The sequence below is a fragment of the Capra hircus genome, chromosome 7 (genome assembly GCF_001704415.2).
Source record: "Capra hircus breed San Clemente chromosome 7, ASM170441v1, whole genome shotgun sequence".
In the NCBI taxonomy this organism is placed as follows: domain Eukaryota; kingdom Metazoa; phylum Chordata; class Mammalia; order Artiodactyla; family Bovidae; genus Capra; species Capra hircus.
In genome coordinates, this window is record NC_030814.1 from 17,612,113 (window position 1) to 17,626,997 (window position 14,885).

At 35.4% G+C, this 14,885-nt stretch overlaps 1 protein-coding gene across 7 annotated transcripts in view; it reads left to right on the forward strand.

Annotated features, from left to right (window-relative positions):
- The window catches only part of LOC102179763 (translation initiation factor IF-2), a 165,030-nt gene that overhangs the window by 110,662 nt on the left and 39,483 nt on the right, over positions 1-14,885 (forward strand). For all 7 annotated transcript variants that reach the window (XR_001918267.1, XR_001918266.1, XR_001918269.1 and 4 more), the window contains one exon: positions 14,624-14,700. The gene's annotated coding sequence lies outside the window, so the exon portion shown is untranslated. The remainder of the gene's footprint in view (positions 1-14,623; positions 14,701-14,885) is intronic.

The following is a 14,885-nucleotide window of genomic DNA, read 5'->3' on the forward strand; positions in this document are numbered from 1 at the left end:
CTCTGTTGCTTTTCTCTATTTTGTTTCTCTCTGCTGTAATCCCTATTATTTCTTCCTTTCTAATGGCTTTGTGTTTAGTTTCTGCTTCTTTTCTGGTTCCTTAGAGTGTGAAGTTGGGTTGTTTATTTGAAATCTTTTTTTTAGTGTAGGTGTTTATAGCTACAAACTTCCCTTGGTGCAGTGATTGTGCTGTATCCTTTAAGTTTTTGGTGTATTGTGTTTTTTATATCAAAGTATTTTCTAATTTCCTTAGTATTCTTTACCTGATCTTATATTGCTTAAGAATGTTATTTAGAGTTTTCCAGTTTTTCTTTTGTTATTGATATCTAGGTTTGTTCCCTTGTGGTTGATTCCATTGTAATCACTCATTGTATGATTTTGGGTATTTTGAAGTTTGAGAATTCTTGTATGACCTAACATATGGTCTATTCTGGAGAATGTTCTACATGCAGGTGAGAAGAATATATGTTTTGCCATTGTTAGGTGGCATGTTCTATGTTGGTCTGTCAGATGTAGTTGATTTATAATGTTATTCAAGTCTTTTATTAGTGATTTTCTGTCTACATGTCCTCTGCATTATTGAAAGTGGGCTTTTGAAGTTTCCAACTATTATTGGAGACTGTTTCTTCCTTCAGTTATGTCACTGCTTGCTTCATACATTTTGAGGCTGTATTGTTTGATATATATATATAAAATTGTTATATCTTCTTTTTTTTTAATTGTTATATCTTCTTAGTGCATTGATCCTTCACTGTAAAATGTCTTTCTTTGTCTCTTGCAACAGTTTTGTATGTAAAATCAGTTTTGTCTGATATTAATAAAGGTAGCCAGATTTCCTTTTGGTTACTGTTTATAAAAATGAATTTTGTCTGATATAGGTGGCCAGGCTTCCTTTTGGTTGCTGTTTGCATGCAGTTTCTTTTTCCATCCCTTGACTGTTAACCTATCTGTGTCTTTGGGTCTCAAATGCATTTCTTAAAAGCTGCATATAGCTGTATTATGTTTTTTAAAAAAATATTCTGCCAATATCTGTCTTTTAATTGACAAGCTTAACTCATTCACCTTTAAAGTAATTACTGACAATGAAGGATTTATATCTGCAGTTTTGCTATTTGTTTTTTGTATTATTTTTTGTTACTCCTCAGCTTCTCTAATACTGACTTATTTTGTGTTTCATTGATTTTTTTCCTGTATATCATTTCCCTTTCCATTTCTTTTTACATGTATTTTTAGGTATTAGTGGTTACCATGGGAATTACAGTTAACATCCTAAATTTATAAAACTCTAGTTTGAATTGATACCAAGTTAGCTTCAGTAGCATACGTTGACTCTACTCCTAACTGGCTCCATCTTCCCCTTTATGTTCTTACTGTCATAGATTGTGTCTTTATGCATTGTGTGTCCATTAATATAGATTTATGATTATTGTTTTATACATTTGTTGATTAAATGAAATAGGAAATGAAAAAGAAGTTACATAGCAAAAATATAGCATTATTAGGTTTTATATTTATCTGTGTAGTTACCTTTCTCATTGTTCTTTATCTCTTTGTGTAGCTTTAAGTTACTGTCTAGTATCCTTTTATTTCAACCTGAAGGACTTCCTTTAGCATTTCTCATAGAGCAGATAACTAGTAATGAATTCCCTTATCTTCCATTTAGCTAAGAATGTCATAATTTCTTCTTTATATTTGAAGGGTTGTTTTGCTGAATGCAGAATTCCTGCTTGACATGTTTTTCCTTTCAATCTTTAAATATATTGTTCTACTGCCATTTAGTCTCCATGATTTTTGATGGGAAATACACTGTTAATCTTTTAGAGAAGCCATTTGAGCAGCCACTGATGTGATCAATTGCTTTTCTCCTGCTGCTTTCAAGTTTCTCTCCATCTTTGTCTTTTAGCAGTTTGAGAATAATATATCATGATGTGGATTTCTTTGAGTTTGTCCTGCTTGGAGTTTGTTGAGGTTCTTGTGCTCAGTCGCTTCAGTCGTGTCTGACTCTTTGCAACCCCATGCCCTGTAGCCTGCCCGTCTCCTCTGTCCGTGGGATTCTCCTGGCAAGGATACTGGAGTGGGTTGCCATTCTCTTCTCCAGATGAGGTTCTTAGATGTATATATTTATGTATTTCATAGAGTTTAGGAAGTTTTTGGATAGTATTGCCAATATTTTTTTCTGCCTTTTTTCCTTTCTTTTCTCCTTCTGGGACTCTCATAATATATATATTGATATGTTTGATGGTATATCCCATAAGTCTCTGAAGCCTTGTTTATTTTTCCTGTTTTTCTTTCTACTCCTCACACTGGGCAGTTGACTCCTTCTTCAATCTGTTGTTGAATGTGTCTTGTGAATATTTAAATTTTACCTGTAATACTTTTCAATTACCAAATTTCTACTTTGAGTTTTAAAAATAATTTAATTTCTTTTAATTCTTTGTCTATGATTTTCTTTAGCTCATTTAGCATATTTAAAGCAGTAACTTTCAAGTCTCAGTCTTGTAAGTTAATGCCTGGACTTCCTCAGGATGGTTTCCATCAATTTCTTTCTTACTTTTTATGTCCTGTGAATGAGTGACGCTTTCCTACTACTTCTTTGTGTGCTTTGTAATTATCTTGTTGCAATCTGGACATTTTGAACATTGTAATTCTGAAAATCTGGTTCTCCTACACCAAAGACTATTATTATATGATGAAGTCTGCAGTTGTTCATTTGTTTAGTGACTTTTCTACATTTTTTTTTTTTAAAGCTTATATTCCTTGTCTTGTGTGGTCACTGAAGTCTATGTTCTGTTATCTCTGTGGTCAGCTAGTGACCTGACAGAAATTTCCTTAAATGTCTGGATACAATAAGAGTTAAAAAAAAAAGTAAAAGGAATTCTGTCTCTTTAAATTCCATGGTGCCAGGGAAGCAGTTCAAACCATTAAGCTTGAATTAATAGCCAGCCTCTGTGCTGGCCGCTTAGCGACCCGCCAGGTCACAAAACACAGAACTCTGGTTTTTTGAAGGAGAAGATCTTGCCTTGGTGCCAAAAGATTGAATCAGGAGTGGAGGATTATTGCTGCTTATGCATGATGTTGCAGTTCATGAAAATTGGCTGGCTGCTTTGTTTGTCAAGCACTTCCCTGGATGCTCCATGTGTTCAATTAGACCCCAGAGTTCTAAATTCTAGCAATTCTTGCAGCTCAATAGTTGTTTTGGTGAAGGGGCTGACTCTAGAGCTTTGTACTCTGTGATCTTCCATAATATCACTCCCTTCCATGGTCATTCTTAAAAGTGTTCCAGTTTGAGCAATACATTTTATTGTCACCCATTGGTAATTAAACGACAGGAGCAGGGGAAAAGATGAAAACAAGTTCTTACAGAGAAAATAAGCCATGAGAATCATCAATAAATATCACTTGCTCGAAAAGTATAAACTGTCAAATGAATGCTACAGAGTTTTCCTAGTATCAGTTCCATATAGCTCCTCCCTTTAAAGAAATTTTTATTCTAGCCTAGCATCAATACTGTGAATGAAAGCCTTTGTTGGAAGCCTTGACAGATGACATTGATTTCCATTGTGAATTTAGATGTGGAGTATTGTCACTATAACATGTGAACTGAGATGTAGAGTCTGTGGGGCAGCCTTATCTCTTCCTGCTGACATGGGTGCCATATTGTCTGTCTTTCTACTTGCTCCCCTTTCTCAAATCTGTGGGTGAGTCATGAACAACTGCTTCATGGCTGTGTGAGGCCTTGTGTTGTGGAGGCCTGTTACAGACAATGCTCTTTAATTGGGCAGAAAAGGTGCTGCCTTGGCTTCTCTCCCATTTCAGAATGCTGAGAACATGATGTCACTGCAGCCTTTCTAGTCTATACCAGCTTGAGGAGCAGGATCCTAGGACTGAAAATCAAACCAGAGGCTTGGTATGTGGTGATAAGTGGCATTGCTTTTGGACTTTGAAATCTGGTTATAATGTAAGGAGGTACTTTTTTGAACATGGGTTAATATGTACTTACTTATTCTGAAAATTCGCTAGATTTCAGCTGCTGAATCCCACAAATGGTGATGCTCATCAAAGTTTTTGGTAACTACTCAGAAGAGAATAATAGAGTATATTAGGAAAAAATATTTTCAATAAGAGATCTTGGGTTGACTGGCAGGCTGACTGTCTCTCCAGCTCTTCTACACATACTCAATGCTATAGGTATTAGCAAACTTAATTTTTAATAATGTAAGTAAATAAAAATGGAAATGACTTGTTTCCCTTCTTTTTGATCTATATTAAACATGCATAACTAATTTTGGTAAACTTGGGTGAAATAGTTTGTTGTGGTTGAATTTTAAATGCTAAAAAAAGAGGGTTATGAAAAAATGCCTATCAAAATATTAGCTATATCATGTGAAAGGACTGAACATAGTATCTTGATAGTATAAAAAATTTCTTTAAAAATATTTTATTATACTTAAAATATCTAAATTATAATTATCTATTAAGAAACAAATAGTTTTAATCTTTTCCATAGTTCTCTATGTGATGTTAATGCAGTGTTCATTTATATTGATGCTTGAGTTTAATATTACTTTCTCTAGTATTAACATTGCCAATACCATAGCTTTGGTAATGCACATTTGAATATTTAATTATGTTTCTATAAACAGTTTCTCTAATGCTACATTTTCAGTGAATATGATGGGCCTTCTGTTAGTTCTGGCATTTGAGCGATCTTGCTTTCTATTTTTCTGTTACATATACAATGTGAAGTATTCCCACCTGAGATTTCCCTGAAGTTTCACTTGGGAAACAGAACCTAATTTGAAAGATGTTTTCTGTTGTATGTTGCTCAGATCAAGCTTTGCATTGAATCAAGCCAAATGATGAAAACAGTCCAGCCTTCTTTCCAGCAGAATGCAATTACCTCTAAGGCCTATAGTAAAAGACCAACTAATTGAGAACACTTGTCTTTGTTTTCAGTTAGCCAAGATTCTTACTAAGAGTGTCCATTTTTTAAATTCAAAAAGGTGGGTTTACTTTTAATGAACTAAGAGTTGGGAGATCTTAAAATTAAAGCATGTGCAGGTTATCCTCTTCCTCAAGGGGACATACACTACTCTTGTGCTCGTGTGAAGTAATAATGAGATACCATAAGCAAACAGTAGATGATTCATGTCAGATGGCTCTTCAATAACGTTAGGGGGGAAAAAAGCAGCTGATGTATGGGATATTGAAGGCAGATTAAGTTGTTAATGTATATTAGTATATTCTTAATTTCCTTTTAATTGAAAAAGACATATTGACTTTAATTAGAACCATTTCACAGGAACTGTCAATTAGCACATGTCAAACTAGTTAATTCAGAACAGAATTCTTTTAATTAGGGTCTGCTTTCCTTTAACTATGGGGCCAATGAAATCAGCCTTTCCTTATCTAGATTTTAAATGTCTCTAAGACATATAATACAAATGTAGACTCTTATCTATTATTAGAAGCCCATATGGATAACATTAAAATGATGATGCTGGCATTGTTCATGCAGCACAAATCAGAGTCCCTTTATGACTGTTAGAAAAAAAAATGGCTTTGAACAAAGACTATTTTAAATACCAGATTTATCCTACTTTAAAGAGACTACAAAATTTATGACATGCATGTTCACATTTAAAGTATTATTTAATACGTCTGCTCAAATAAATGGGCCTATTCAAACGTTTTGTGTGTTCTGTCAGCCGAAGACACATAAAACATTGTCAAGCCATACAGCAACATTTTTCCCTTAAATGAACTGTAATCAAAAAGGGAAAACAGACTGAATGAATTTTTTTTGCATGACATAAAAATAGCATTGTTAACTTTCATTGCATCCAGAGATTTAATACCAATAGTTGATGCAGTGACTAAACCACTGGTAGTGAGTTAATGTGATCTTAGTAATCAGACAGTGTAAAATCCGCAACTTGGCTCTTGCTTAATGTAATGATGTGGAATTATAGCATTTTAGTTACAGTTGGCATGAGGATTGGCACATAGAATAAGCTTGGTGGGGCAGGGCTGTGTGGTGGTCACCTACAGAATAGGTATGCTTATAATTTTAAAAGAAGATTTTAAATTATATGTAAAGAGAGTTAATAGGAGATCCAGCTTACTTTATCATGTGAGGTTTAGTCACTATTTTACTCAGTTATAGCAAGCAAGGGTTACAGAAATTAATAAAAAGTATATTAATAAGTTAACTTTTAGATTCTAAAAATAATTATCTAGTAAGATATTATGTGTAACCTCAACTTGTTCATCTTATTGTAGGTACATTTAACTTCATAACAGTAGTGTACCTTTCTAAAGTATGCTATACTGTAACTATATCAGTGATTACATTTGTGAAACTGAATTAAATGAAGAATTGTAGTAATTTTCTAATATTGATCGACACAGGCAAAAGAACAAGGGCAATAAACAAATGAAAAAATGCTACCAAAAAACTCCATTCTTTTTCTTCCAGAGCTGATCGTTCTCTTCTGAACTGTTTCTAGAGCTACCTTACCTCTCTGTGTTTGACAGTGACAAACCCTCTATTTGACAGTGACAACCTGCATTCAGCATGTCCATATTTTGTTTAGATCTGTAGCTTTTAACTTTTTGGTGTCACTTGAATCTCTGATGAAAGATATTAATCCTCTTCCCAGAAAAATTCACATACTCATACATGCACTAAAATATTCAGGATGGGAAATCGTAACTTCTTAAAAAACAATCTGGCAAAACTTGCTAAAGGATGTAACCTCAGTTTGATATAACTAACGACTTGTAGTTTTGCAGAGCCTATACTTGGTTCTGGGAATATAACAATGAGTAAGATAAAACCTTAGCATCTGACTCACTGTGACAAGTTATTAGCACATTTTCAGAAATTACTGTATGATTCTTATTTTAACCGCTTTTACTCTCTGAACTGTTTAAAGTTTTATCTGTATTTACAAATCTTGTACAAGTATTCAATCTGAAGAACAATTTTACGTAAAAATTGTTTGACAAAAGGACTTCCTTGCTGGCTTAGTGGTAAAGAATCCGCCTGCCAGTGCAGGGGACACAGGTTTGATCCTTGATCTGGGAAGATCTCACATGCTATAGAGCAATGAAGCCCACGCCCCACAGCCACTGAGCCTGTGCTCCAGAGGCTGGGAGCCACACTCCTGAAGCCTGTGCACCCCAGGGCCCATGCTCGGCAAGAGAAGCCACCACAATGAGAAGCTGCAGCACTGCAACTAGAGAGTAGACCCACTTGCCACAACGAGAGAAAAGCCCATGCAGGAACGAAGACCCAGCACAGCCATAAATAAATACAATTATTTTTAAAATTGCCTGAAAAATATAATTACTAGATCATTAGTGGAAGTTAATTTTATGGCTTTAACTCAACAGATTTTATTGATCCTTTTAATCTTATTTATAATTCTATTTTGTTTAATAATCACAGATAATACTAATATCCTAATTTGGACCCACCTTTTAGCTATGTTTATTCATTTAATTATTTACAAAGAAGACATAAAGCATACTAATATTTTTATAAGTTAGTCTCATTTAAGCTTAAACCGTTGGTAATGATTTTGGGTGGCGGTGCTAGTTAATTTCTTGATTATCCATGATAGGTTGGCTGAGGAAGGTCTGTGCTGTGTGTGCTAAGTTGCTTCAGTCATGTCCAGCTGTTTGTGACCCTGTGGACCGTAGCCCACCAGGCTCCTCTGTCTATGGGATTCTCTAGGCAAGAATACTGGAGTGGGTCGCCATGCCTTCCTCCAGGGGATCTTCCCAACCCAGGGATTGAACCTGCATCTCTTATGTCTCCTGCATTGGCAGGTGGGTTCTTTGTCACTAGCACCACCTGGAAAGCCCAAGATAGGTCTACTTTCCAGGAATATCAACACACCCAGTCTTAATTCCTTTCTATCTTAAAAGGGGTATATTCTGGGTCTTTAAGAGTGTACTATAGCATTATTAAATAAATATATAAAAATATAGATAGATATAAATATTTTCTTATATATATTTATAGATATATACATAAACACATAAATATATAAATGTATAAATAAATATATAAATATACATATGCTTAAGTATACTTATGTTCAGTTCAGTTCAGTTCAGTCGCTCGGTTGTGTCCGACTCTTTGCGACCCCATGAATTGTGGCACACCAGGCCTCCCTGTCCATCACCAACTCCCAGAGTTAACTCAGACTCATGTCCATCGAGTCCGTGATGCCACCCAGCCATCTCATCCTCTGTCGTCCCCTTCTCCTCCTGCCCCCAACCCCTCCCAGCATCAGAGTCTTTTCCAATGAGTCAACTCTTCGCATGAGATGGTCAAAGTACTGGAGTTTCAGCTTTAGCATCATTCCTTCCAAAGAACACCGAGGGCTGATCTCCTTTAGAATGGACTGGTTGGATCTCCTTGCAGTCCGAGGGACTCTCACGAGTCTTCTCCAACACCACAGTTCAAAAGCGTCAATTCTTTGGCATTCAGCCTTCTTCACAGTCCAGCTCTCACATCCATACATGACCACTGGAAAAGCCATAGCCTTGACTAGACAGACGTTTGTTGGCAAAGTAATGTCTCTGCTTTTCAGTATGCTATCTAGGTTGGTCATAACTTTCCTTCCAAGGAGTAAGCGTCTTATAATTTCATGGCTGCAGTCACCATCTGCAGTGATTCTGGAGCCCCCAAAAATAAAGTCTGACACTGTTTCTACTGTTTCCCCATCTATTTCCTATGAAGTGATGGGACCAGATGCCATGATCTTCGTTTTCTGAATGTTGAGCTTTAAGCCAACTTTTTCACTCTCCTCTTTCACTTTCATCATTTACTATGTTATTTTAGTCCAAATTTGCTCCTTGATTATCTGTAGCAATTTAAATTCCTTTGTCTATTTTAGCTTTTGAAAAACTGACCCTTAGTGTTTTGCCAGCAACAATTCTGACCTTAGGAAGTTTATAGAACCCATGGGCCTTAACTTAGTTTAATTATCTTAATGGTATAGTGGTAGAGGTTTTATATATTGTGAAAAATTGGCAAAAACTATTCACATCATGTGTTTGTGAATCAAAACCATAGCCTTTTAACTCTGACTTTGTTAGCAGAATTTTAACAAATTATTTAAATTATTAAAAGCTATGATTTTTAATAGTTTTATCCAAACAGGAATATTCTAGAAGTCCCTAGAATGCTTCATTTAAAGGAAAGTAGCATTGAGGTTAAAATTTTTAGTGGTTACATTTTAAGAGTTAAAATAGAAACTTTCTCAATTACTTTATCTCCTTTCTAGATCCTTAATCAAGTTGTATTGATTTTATTAGGAGCTACATGCATCATTGTGTGTGGGATTTATGTTTCCTCTGTAATATACAATCCCTTCTCCGTTTCTACCTAATGATAAACAGTTGTCTGGCATAAATTAATTATATATTGTAATATTTATTTATCTGTGGCTGTGTCAGGTCTTACTTGTGGCACGCAGGCTCCAGAGTGCATGGGCTTGGTGGTTGCAGCATGTAGGCTTGGCTACCCTGAGGCCTGTGGGATCTTAGTCCCCCAAGCAGGAATAGAACCCATGTCCCCTGCCTTGGAAGGTAGATTCTTAACCACTGGACCACCAGGGAAGTCCCTATTACATTATAATTTAATAAATTTAATTTTTTGTAACTTGAGTGTTTTCATATAGCTTTTGGAAAGTGATAGATATTTGTTTCTATTTTTGTTTTTATCAGCCAGTCTCCATTAGTTTGGTTCAATACTGTATTTATTGAACACCTATAATTTCCAGACACAGTTAATGTTAGGCATTATCTTATTGAATATTACTTGAAGCATTTATTTGCTTTTCTCTTGGTTGTGTGGAGTCTGTTTATTATTAATGTTCAGTGAATTAGCTATTGGCTGTTTAAAAATTATTTACTTATTGTTTTACAATTGAAATATTTTCAAGGACATTATCTTATGCAGGATGAATAATCCCATCATTACAGTTTAACTGTTTGCTTCACTGATATTTTTAGAAGGTTCTGCATATGGAAAAGCTTGTTCAAATTCTAGTATCACTATTTACTAGCTTTGTGTACTTAGATAAGTTACCTAACCTCTCTGAGCCTCAGTTCCCTCCTCTGAAAAATAATAATACCTACATTACAGTATTGTAAGGATTAAAAGAAATCTGTAAGTGTTGAAATATGTAAAGCTTTGGTTTTTCCAATGGTTTTGTACAGATGTGAGAGTTAAAGAAGGCAGAAAGTGAAAGTCACTCAGTGGTGTCTGACTCTTTGCAACCCCATGGACTGTAGCCCACCAAGCTCCTCTGTCCATGGAATTCTCCAGGCCAGAATACTGGAGTGGGTAGACATTCCCTTCTCCAGGGTTTCTTCCCGACCCAGGGGGATCGAACCCAGGTCTCCTGCATTGCAGGCTAATTCTTTTTTTTTTAAATCCAGAAAATGTGTAATTAGAGATTGTATGATATACATGTTGAAAATCCAAAATAATCTACAAATAAATTATAAAATTATTAAGAAATATTGTTAGAGTTGCCAAAATGCATTGAATTCTAATTGAAAAACAATAAATACTTTACAAATGACATTTAAAATAGTATGAAAAATAATCACACATCCAGATTAATTTAAAAATATATGTAAGAACTTTAAAAATATATATCTTATTATTTTTAAAATTAATTTAAATTTATTTACTTTTAATTGGAGGCTGGTTACTTTACAATATTGTATTGGTTCTGCCACACATCAGCATGAATCCACCACAGGCATGCACGTGTTCCCCATCCTGAACCTCCCTCCCACATCCCTCCCCGTACCATCCCTCCGGGTCATCCCAGTGCACCAGCCCCAAGCATCCTGTATTGAACCTGGACTGGCGATTCATTTCTTATAGGATATTATACATGTTTCCATGTCGTTTCCCCAAATCATCCCACTCTCTCCCTCTCCCACAGAGTCCAAAAGTGCAGGCTGATTCTTTACTGTCTGAACCACCAGGGAAGCGTGAGTGCCGAAGAATTGATGCTTCCAAATTGTGGTGCTGGAGAAGACTCTTGAGAGTCCCTTGTACAGTAAAGAGATGAAACCAGTCAATCCTAAAGAAAATCAGTCCTGAACATTCATTGGAAGAGCTGCTGTAGAAGCGCCATTACTTTGGCTATCTGATTTGAAGAGCTAACTCACTGGAAAAGAACCTGATGCTGGGCAGGATTGAGGCAAAAGGAGAAAGAGCAGCAGAGGATGAGATGGTTAGATAGCATCACCAATTCAGTGGACATGAATTTGAGCAAACTCCGGGAGATTGTGGAGGACAGAGGAGCCTGGCGGGGTATAGTCTGTGAGGTCTCAAAGAATCAGACATAAATTAGCAACTGAACACCACCAACAACAGAAAAGCATTTAACATCATGTCAGTTAACATATTGGAGAAGGCGATGGCACCCCACTCCAGTACTCTTGCCTGGAAAATCCCATGGATGGAGGAGCCTGGTGGGCTGCCATCTATGGGGTTGCACAGAGTTGGACAAGACAGTGACTTAGCAGTCGGACACGACCGAGCGACTTCACTTTCGCTTTTCACTTTCCTGCACTGGAGAAGGAAATGGCAACCCACTCCAGTGTTCTTGCCTGGACAATCCCAGGGATGGGGGAGCCTGGTGGGCTGCCATCTATGGGTTGCACAGAGTTGGACACGACAGTGACTTAGCAGCAGCAGCAGTTAACATACTCAGTAAATATTTGTCCCTATCCCATGCAAGTTTGTTGTACTAACTGTCTTTACTGGGAAAAACAGCTATCTGTTAAATAAATTCACCCTCAGATGGAAATACAAATTGTTAACATGAGTGCTCTACTAATTTGATTACTGATGGATATTAGCAATGTTCCTGGTGCTTGAGGAAAAGCTAGCTGATGACAGTCATCTACTTTTGACCAGCCGTCTTTTCTTCTCTGTGCTTGTGAAATGTTCTATGACTGTCTGAAATGGCTTCTAACAAAACCCCTTAGTTTATAATAGTTCAGTATAGGATATTAAAATATTCTTGAATAGCAGTATTAGCTCCTGAAAATACAAAAGAGGTATATAAAAATAGCCTATAATGATGCCAACCGCAGGTAATTGCTATAAATATTTTGGTATGGTTTATGTATGTGTGCTGAGAATTTTAAGTCATAACATTTTATTCATAATTGTGATTTAAATGGCTGCATGGTATTTATTTTAAATCTAAGCTTTGTTTTGAGCTTTGCATTTTTTTGTCCTTCTGCTCTAGTAAGTCATGTTGGAATACACATCTTTATATATATATATAAACTTTATTTCTGATTATTTCTTTAGGTTAATTCTTAGGAATAGAGTTACTGGTCAAAGAGAAGAAACAGTAATATTTTATAAATGTTATCCCAGATTGCTTTCTAGAAAGGTATCAGTTTATACCCTCATGAACCCCAAGTGTGACATTCTGACAGAAGAGAGTTACTTTTTTGAATATACAGTTTGGCTGGTAGTTAAGACGGTTGATTTGTATATAGTTTTTTGCTAATTGATTCTTGTGTAATTGATTCAATCTGGCACTTATTTAGGAAGAGGCCAAATAACATTCTAATGACCAATGGGATCTTGCCTGAGATTTTTAAAAAAGATGGCTTTTAGTTTAAAAGTAATGATTAAAGTAATATTTGTTAAGTGGTAACTGGTATGCCAGTGTGCCATAGTCATATCTTGATTTTTTTGTATGTGTTATGAGGTCTCTTCAGGGCTAAATGCTACAGTGATTTTTAGAGGAAAATGAGATTCTTCTAATGTGCAATTAAAATATTTGCATTATTGGCAGTATACATTATAGAGAAACTTGAGGGTAAAAATCAGCTCATTTTATTTTGTAGTAAAATAAAAAATAGGAAAAATGTGCTAACATGATAATATCTAATGAGGGAAATGTTCTGTGCAGATGTCTGTTTTTCTATTAATCCCTAAAATGACTATATACTTTTATTTATATGAGTAACATCAGATACAAACATGTTGCTAGGAATATCTATCTACTTAAAAAAAGATAAACACAACATGAGTTTAGAATTTTAATACTGTTTTAAAGGTGATTTAAACCATTGGATAATGTAAGATTTGAGATTTCAACAAAGATCTAATATCTATATATGCCACTTCTGAGAGTTATTTAGATATTTTTCTCTTGTTTAACTGCATTTAGTACAGCTTCTAACACAGAGAAGTAAGAACTGAGTCCTGTATGATGTATCATTTATGGGGCACTGGGAAAAATAATTTTACTTGGTTATTTTTGAAGCCTTCTAGGTGCACTGGCAGCCAATTTTATTATATATATCTTTATATATATTATATCTTTATTATAGTATGTAGATAACAAGGTCATATGCTTTTCAGCTAACACAAAGGGCATACGAAAAGAAAAGAACTATTTTTGTTTTGCTTTTGTCATTAGTGTTAGTTGCTCTGTTGTGTCTGACTCTCTGTGACCCCCATGGACTGTAGCCCACCAGGCTGCTCTGTCCTTGGAATTTCCAGGCAAGAATACTGGGGTGGGTAGCCATTCCCTTCTCCAAGGGATCTTCCTGACCCAGGGCTCGAATCTGCTTCTCCTGAACTGGCAGGCGGGTTCTTTACTGTCTGAACCACCAGGGAAGGAGTTTTCACATTGTCTTTGTACATTGGACACCTTTTCATGTTTATTATACTATGCTAATAGCAGTGTCACATTTCATTAACACCAAGTTAGTAGAAATGAAAAGCAGAATGTTTTGTTGCTCTTATTATTGTTTCAGATTTTTGTCCTGTAAATACTTAACTTTTATGGTAATGAATTATTTCAGAAGGGGAATGCCTTAGGGAGATATGTTCTGTTTTAAGCCAGAGTAGGCTGCTAACCTAAATTTGGACCTTTCCCTTCCAAAGTTAATATATTTTGTGATACTAATACGGATAAATACAAATAGTTGTTGTATTTTGCACTCTTGAATATCACTGAAGGCACAGCTTTATTGAGGAGTGGGAAGAGATATACATGTACAAATGATCACCCTTTTGCATTGAAATTGGCATTCTTCAGTCCTGGAACTAAGCAAAACAAATAATAAAGTCACACTGCTAGCTACACACACTTTACACTAACTTCACACTAACCCTATTGGACTTGATAGTATGGGCTTGAATGTACAATGACAGAGACAGGGAGTGTGGGTTTGGAGAGTTGGAGAGATGAAACAGGGATATGTGTAGAGGAGATTAATACTCTAGGCTTTTGATTTTTAATTTGTATAATTAACTTTTTTCTCTCTCAAGTCTTGAATATAGAGTTGTAATTGTAATTAATTTAAGCATAGTTACCAAAATAATGGAATAAATCATTTAAGACAGGGTGTCTTGTTGTTGAATATATTGATTAGCTTTAAGTAGGTTATCATGTTAGTTTATAAATCTTAATGCCTTGTCACTTGTAAATATGCTTGATATTAAAAACATTTCTCCTCGCTTTGATTTTTCTTTGGTATCTAAAATTAATGGGCAAAACATGAACTTCATTATGAATTCTTCCTAAATTTTTTTTTTTTTTTACAGTTTACTTTCTCAAGACTCCTTTTGGATTACAGAGATCATATTCTTCCTGTAGACTCCTGTGGAGGAATTTAAAATGAGTAAGTTGATGTTCTGGGGTATTATATTTGGAGAGGTATTTGACTGAAATTGATATATATTATTATGTTGGCTGCTGCTAATGTGTTAGAAATGATCCTTCAAAGAGTCAAGTTGAACACCGAGCCCAGTGTCATTTGATGAGAGCTGAAAAGAGGCACATGTACACAATCATTTATGAGTCTGA